Genomic DNA, 8,391 nt, shown 5'->3' on the forward strand with positions numbered 1-8,391 from the left:
AAGAACTCAATGAAGTTGCAGACAGAGTTCAAAGATGTTCATTGCTCTAAAGTAATACTTACTATTTTTCCTGGCAGAAAATGGTGCCTATCATATTTAGTTTCTATTTTTCATTTGGACGTAGATTTATTACATAGAGAGACATGGAACCTTGCACAGATCATGGTTGCCTTACAATAAGTCTTAGCTAAAGCCTGAATATCATCCAGAGAAACCCATATGTTTTGTAGCAAGCTTATTCCTAGACATGCCATTTTCTCTAAATGTGACCAAATTTGGTTAAATTTTAGTTACATTTTTGGGAGATTTCATAATGTTATTAAAGGGGAACATTGGCAACATATTTTTAAATTCTGAGTCTCTATTTTACTCATTTTTAATTGAAAATGACCATGTGTTTATCCAGGGTCTTAATAATAATATCTTTTCAAAATCATGGACTGCACTTTGTCACTCTCCCCAGGAACAGATGAAATGCATTGCCAGCCTTTATATAGTACTTTCTCCTTTACTACAAAAGATATTAGCCTTAAGCTTCTATGAGATTCTGTCTGTGCTGGGTGCTGATCACTAGGGCAGATGTTATTAAATGAATAGAGACAGACCAATCAGGCACCGCACAAGATCCCAAGCACGTTCTAAAAACACTGACCAAAATTAACCTTTAATTAACAGATCTTATTTTCTTTCTTCTGAAATATTTGCATCCTATCTTTTATTTTTTTTACAAAAATAAATTGAAATCCAGAGCTATTATTCTTGTCAGAGTGCAAAAGACTCCTACTGAATTGTTTTCTAGCAAGACAGTAGGAATAATACTAATAATTATTATGCTTGCATATTCTACATTAAATTTAACAAATGTCTTAAATCTTCCTAAAATTCTCTTTACATGATCATTTATATGTTTTCATGTCTTATGTCTGTGTGGAACGTAGGACAAACTATTATATCTGTGTTACAATTATAGAAATTGACTCAGAGAGGTTAAGTAATTTGCCTGAAGTTACACAGCATACACGCTGGGTCAAATCAATTGCCTGATCTAAAATAAGTTGTATGTTAATAAATATACCACCAGAGCACAAAATATGAGAAATATCCTGTTTGTACTTTATCAGGATGCAGCAACAGTAAAGCTCTCCTGCATAGTAAATAAGAAGAATGAACAAACCCAATGCAGAGTGGTGACTTCCTGTCTCATAGACCTGGTGAGAAAAGGAGAAGCCAGATTAAGAAAAGCCACGAACTTAATAAAGGAAACAGCCATAAGTTCCTGTTACTTTTGAAGTCATCTTTGTCACTGTTGGTGTGCCTCGATGGAGCCCTCATTTTTTTGCCACTTTTGGAAGCTGTGGAGTGGACATGATGATGCCAGCTCCTCAACTCTATCACGATGATGTTGGGAACTTAAGCAAAATCATGTGTGACACGTGGAAGTGATTTAACTATGAGGAAGAAATGAATTGTGCAAAAGGCAAAGCTTTATTCCTTCATTTCTGGTGGAGCAGGGCATGGTTAAAACATCTCTCAGCTGCTTATTTTCTGTGTAGCAAGGACTAGCATCACATACATTTTTACAAATTGGTAGGCATTTTCAACTCAGTTCCCAGGGAAGTCGCTGATATTAGTCTTGCTTTGTTGATAAAGACTTGATGGAAAGTACCAAGCTAGCAGGTGGCAGAGTTTGTTCTTAAACCCTTAGGTGCTGGCTCCAGGCTGCATGTGGCTTTCAACCTGACCACATGCCTGCTGGGCTTTGAGAAGTTCTGTGGCTTAGATGCTCTAAGAGGCAAGCTGGCTGTGCAAAGGGAAAAAAGGATTTAGCTGTATACACTGCAATTAGACATGGTGAGGTTTAATTTAATTGGGAGGACAGTCTCATAACTCTTGTAGCTGACCAGGAAAATTCTGAGAATCATGTCAGTTTATAGTCAAGAGTTACTTGGTTTGTGGGTCAGTGGGATCATTTATTATACCATTCAGGATCTTGGATTTGAGAACACTGGGCTGTGTAACATGATGAGCTCTGAGATCTAATTTATTTCTGGGTGTTGGTTTTTGTTCTGTTGAGTCTGCTATGGGGAGAGCCGTGTTTGCTTTGGATGGATTTTGCAGCAGCTGTGCTGGGCTGAGCAAGTGCGAGGCAGTGCTTTGTGCTGGACTCGCTCACGGGTCGGCGGCCTTGAGCTTCTTCGCTGTGTTGTGTTCAGCTGTCCTTATTAGCTGCTTTTGGGGATGCTGATTTTGAGCTTGGGGTTTTTGTTTTCCTCCATCCCTCTTCTCTCTTGACCCTTCTATGTTTTGAGAGACTCATATAGAACAGCTGTCTAGAAACTCCAAAGGCCACATGTTGTTCTCCCCAATGGGCTTTTATCACTTCATTAGCCACTCCCTCTAAAGCTTTGTTGCTCAAAGCATGGCCCTCAGACCTGTGCTGGTCTGTGACCTGTTTAGTATCCATCCCAGGCAAGAGGAAGGCAGAAGTTGAGAGTCAGAGTTTAGAAGTTGTTACAGCCATTTATCATGACTATACTAATTTATTTTATTTCATGAAATGCAATATAATATCTGTCCAATCTAATCATAAACTAGGGCATGCATTTTATATGCCTTTTAAAATTTTAATTTTTCTACATATTTCTATTGTATAGTCCACAATGAATTGAAATGAAAACCAAACAAATCATCAAACAAAATTCCAAAACACACCTGGTCTTCCCTCTGGGTAGTTTGAATACTGCTCTGTAGACACAACTGCAAAGCAAGTCTCTTTCAAGCCCTCCCCATCTCTTCCCTTTTGGCCTCCTTCAAAAAGTTTTCCAACACCAAGGTTTCCAAGACTCCCATGGCTATCCAATTTTCCCCTGCCCCAGGCATTCAAGATCACGATTTGGCAGAATTCTACTGGGTCCTTCCTTTATGACCATCACCCCTGGGCCTTGGTTTCTGTCCAGTAATGATTTAGCTAGTCTGATAAATGCATCTGCTAACAATTATGATGAAACTATGGCAGTTTTGAAAATTGCAGTAGGGAGGGCTCTTGGGGTGCTGTATGATGACATTATATCCGAAGGTCCCAAGAAGATAAATCCTACTTCAGATTACAGCCGTTCCTCCCACGAGATTCTTTAAAATGGATGAACTTGAGAGTAATTGCAAAAGAGAACAAAGTATCCCTTGATTCAGACCTGGAGCCGTGGTCTTCATCTCAAAGCAGAGAAACTGGGTAAGCTGGGTTGGAGCGTATGGAGCCCTTTTTCCTAAGCTACTTCATTTGAAATACTTTAGAGAACTGCTCTATTCTCTCCCCTTGGTGGAATGATGGTGGTGATGAAAGTAGGCTAGAAGTAAATTTGTATTATATTTCTCTGCCTTAATCTTTAGTCAGAATATGTCACATACTAATTATCTTCCTTTGTTAAATATGTTTCCTAGTCACCATTGAGTTAAGGAACATAATAGTCCTTTAACTTCTTTCTCATTTACTCTTCTCCAAATCAACTCTGAAATAACAGCAGTGGATAGGAAGTACAGTGGGTGAGTACAGGATCTTGGCATAAGAAATAACCACATGAAAACAGCTTGAGAATTTGGCAAATGGGGATTTCCCAGTGCACCTGGAGCTGACTGCCTGGTCAGACACTGTCCTTATCTCAATCTTTTCTCCAGGCCTTAAGCTGTCCTTTTGTGATACCTCTTTTTTTCCTTTTCTTCTTCAGGGTGGCTTTTGATGTTCATTTTCTCTGAGTTGAAAATCCTGTGATGTCACTGGACCTTAGGCAGATCACTCACACTGTCTGCAAAGTTTGTCCTAAAAGATTTTCACACGTGAAAGTTTTCAACAGGGAGGACTGCCAAAGAAAGGTTTGCAGCCCTGATTTCTCTTCCAGCAACAGACCTGTAGGAACACTGGTCTTGAACAAAGTAAGGGGGGCTTGGATGACCCTGGTGAAGCTTTAGGGAGAAAATGGGTCAATATGTAGTCAAATAAAGATGTCAGGAAAAGAACTCGATGACAGAGACCAGAAGAAATGTGAAAGCAGGAAGGGAAAGGAAGGAAATAAACAACTATTGTAGAGGAAAGAAGGAAGCATTCAATGGAGGAAAGGAAGCCTTACAATGAAACACTTCCATTTATATTTGAACATCTCAGATGCTGTGATATGAGATGCGAACATCTCATATTTTTATAATAGAAACAGATCTGTTAAAATGAGTACTCTTATCATATTGAAAGCAATTCAGTTATTTAAACAAATCATAAAGTAAAGTCAAAGCAAGTAAAATAGTAAGTATTTTAGTGGAGATGATCAGATTCATTAATAAGGGATTCATTCATTAATACAATAAATGCTGTGGCCAAGCTGAAACTCAATAAATCAATTGATTCCATATTCCTTAATTTTTCACTGACAATGAATTCAAGTAGAAACTCACACAGTTGTGTGTTAAAAATACTTTTTCCAAAGATGAATGATTAACCAAACAACACACACACACACACACACACACACACACACACACTCTAGCACATCCCTCCTGCCCCACAACCACTGATACTTAAATACCTATCCTATTCTTTATCACAAATAAATTCCAGGTGAATCAGAGATTTTTCTGTGAAAAAAATGAAATTATTATGAGCATTAAGTGAAATTATAAGTTAAAAATAAGACTTGAGAGAGGAAAGCATAAAATAAATCACCAATACACTAGAGTCTGTAAAATACTTTGGTAAAGCAAAAACCACCACAGGCAATATCCAAAGGCATATGACAAAACATTTCCCCAAAAGATGATATCTTTACTATATGAAGAGCTCTTACAGATCCATCAAAGAAGATAAGAGTAATAATGAATGAACTTGATGATGGATAAATCAGTGTAAGTATAAAAAAAATAATGCTTTAGTTACATTTCCTCACTAACAACCTTTCATATAAATAATATTTAAAAAAATCTTGGTGATTACAGAATAAAAATAAAGCACATTTCATGTTTTTGCAAGTCAATAAGTTTGATGTACTAATGGCAAAACTATAGCCAGTACTGATAAAAAGACCACGAAGCTGAGAAGATATAAATCAGCAAAAGCATAATCTACTAAAACTAAATTCTCATTGTTGGCTGACAAGTCAGTGGATGGGTTTTAACAACAATGTAATGACTGTGCCCCTTCTTTTAATCTTGAACTTTGTCAATCCTCTCTCCTTCGAATGAACAACTTCCTTTGTTTAGCTCTCCTTTTCTCTAAAGTCCAAAACACATGCTTCCTATTCTCATCAGAATTTCTAATCACTGGCCTTCTTGTAATTTAGCCACATCTACTAGCTTTCTTTTGGACATGTCTGATCTCTTTCCAGTCTGAACAAGATAGTCATGTTAACAAGGCCCACCTATTGTGTATTCCCTGGCAGTCCAGTGGTAGGGCCTTTCACGGATCACAGCCTTGTCATGGCAAAGGGGTTTTCATACAATTGTGCTCATTTTACATGCTAGTAAGGTTATGTTCAAAATCCTTTAAGCTTTAAGGATTCAGCAGTATGTGAACCGAGAACTTCCAGATCTACAAGCTGGGTTTAGAAAAGCACAGGAACCAGAGACCAAATTGCCAACATTCGTTGGATCATAGAGAAAGCAAGGGAGTTCCAGAAAAACATCTATTTCTGCTTTCTTGACTATGCCAAAGCCTTTGACTGTGTGGATCACAACAAACTGTGGAAAATTCTCCAAGAGATGGGAATACCAGACCACCTTACCTGAGAAACCTATATGCAGGTCAAGAAGCAACAGTTAGAACTGGACATGGAACAACCAACTGGTTCAAAATTGTGAAAAGATTACATCAAGGCTGTGTATTGTCACTCTGCTTATTTAACATGTGAAATACCAGGCTGGATGAATCATAAGCTAGAGTCAAGATTGCCAGGAGAAATATCAACAACCTCAGATATGCAGATGATACCACTCTAAGGACAGAAAGTGAAGAACTAAGGAGCCTTTCTTTGAGGGTGAAAGAAGAGAGTAGAAAGGCTGGCTTAAAACCCAACATTCAAAAAACTGAGATCATGGCATTAGTTCTTATCACTTCATGGCAAACAGAAGGGGGAAAAGTGGAAAAAGTGACAGATTTTATTTTCTTGGGCTCCAAAATCACTGTGCACGGTGACTGCAGCCGTGAAATTAAAAGACACTTGCTCTTAAAAAAAAAGCTATGACAAACCTAGACAGTGTTTTAAAAAACAGAGACATCACTTTGCTGACAAAGGTCTTTATAGTCATTGTCTTCAGTTGCTCAGTTGCCTCAGAGGCCTTTGAGGCCCCATTGACTGTTGCCCTCCAGGCTCTTCCACCCTTGGAGCTGGTGGGCTAGCCCACTAGGGTCCTGTGATTTTGTGCAGCAGAACTCTTTAAGTAGACTCTGAGCAAGCAAACATGAAGTTAGATGTAGGGTTGGGTAGTTCCACAGTAGAAGGTTAAGGACGTATGACACCTGCAGTTGATAGATGAACTGTGTTTTGTTTGTTTTTGGTTGCACCCCGTAGCATGTGGGATTTTAGTTCCCGGACCAGGGATTGAACCCATGACCCCGTGCAGAAGAAGCATAGAGTCCTAAAAACTGGTTGCTATTGTTCAGTTGCTAAGTCCTGTCCAACTCTTTGCAACCCCATAGACTGCAGCACACTTGGCTCCTCTGTCCTCCACTATCTCTTGGAGTTTGCTCAAACACATGTCCACTGAGGTGGTGATGGTATTACCCTTCTCATCCTCTGCCACCCCCTTCTCCTTTTGCCTTCAATCTTTCCCAGCATCAGGGTCTTTTCCAATGAATCAGCTCTTTGCATTGACTGGTTTGATTTTCCTTGCAGTCCAAGGGACTCACAATGATAAAATAAAAATTACATAAAATGGAGTCTAAATTAAGATTTTCATTGTTTTGTTGCTGTTCAGTGGCTCATTGTCTTCATCAACAAAATTATAACATTGGGAAGCTTCTTTTTCTTTTCTCTTATATTCAAGATAGCAACCATATTTCATTGTAAGTGATTTGATGCCAATAGTTGAATCAGTCTGTCTTTTAATTTAGTATTTCCTCCAGACATTCTTTGAACATGTGTCAACAGGAAAGAACATGTTTCAAAGTTCTCTTCTGCCCATTTCTCCCTTAATAAACAAAATGAAGTTTGAAAATATGTCTTTTTAGTTCTGTTTATGCTTTATAAAATTTGACAAAACCCAGAATTATCCAAACTGGCCAAGATCACATTCTGAAGCAGGTAAAATTGACCACGGGGAGCCTTTCATTTCCACTCTCAGAATTCCTACTTCTCTTAACAGTCTTTATCTGCAAAGATTTATTGTCAGCAAATATCCACAAATACCTGATAGCTCAAGAATATTTTAAGATGTTGCTACTTTATAGTATATTCTCATTTTCTTTAATGTTTCTTAAATTAAAAAAAATCTCTAAATATTCAGAGGAAGCATCTCTAATGATGAGCTATAGGGGTGGTAGAGAATATTCCTTGTCACATCACATAGGCATTGCCTACTCTAGGAATGTCTTTTTGTTGCTATGTTTTGCATATTGTTGGGTAATTGAGAAGCTGGGCATTCCTGAACTGCTGCTGCCAGGGGGATGTTTAAAACTGTCACACTACAGGTGCTGGGGCGTATGTGTCTCTGCCTAGTGTGTTTGATTAGGTTGTGTGGGAGGTGGACAGAGAAATATTTTAAACTTTGGACTTTAATCAGAGAGTGATTTACTCGCTTAAATACCCCTATGAAGGAGCAAAGAACACAAAAAGGACAAGGACTGCAGGAACAGTGTGGACTTCCAGTTTACAGATTGCAGCAACACACACACAGATACAGACACAGACACACACAGAAGCCATTTCCAGGTACTGTGGACTAATGGTATAGGAAGCTGGGCAGTGGGGTAGCCTGCTATTAGGGAAGAAGGTCCTTCTCTGAGTGATGCTTTCCTTGTGTCATTAACTGCTGTAGGAATAAAGTCTCATGGTATTAGACATCTCAAAAATGTGACAGGATCCAACCCAGCAAGTTGCAGCCCCAGGACTGCATGCAAGGAGACAGACTCAAATCAAAGCCAAGGCTGCTTGTTGTGGGATCTAAATCAAAGGGCAAGGTGTTCCAGATGATACATGCTAAGTTGCTTCAGTCGTGTCTGACTCTTTGCCACCCCATGGACTGTAGCTCTTGAGGCTCCTCTGTCCATGGGGTTCTCCAGACAAGAATATCTGGAGTGGGTTGCCATTCCTTTCTCCAGGGGATCTTCCCCACCCAGGGATTGAACCGGTGTCTCTTATATCTTCTGCATGGGCGGGTGGGAGGATTGTTTACCTCTAGTGCCAACTGAGAAGC

This window comes from Bubalus kerabau, chromosome 18 (genome assembly GCF_029407905.1).
Source record: "Bubalus kerabau isolate K-KA32 ecotype Philippines breed swamp buffalo chromosome 18, PCC_UOA_SB_1v2, whole genome shotgun sequence".
Taxonomy (NCBI): domain Eukaryota; kingdom Metazoa; phylum Chordata; class Mammalia; order Artiodactyla; family Bovidae; genus Bubalus; species Bubalus kerabau.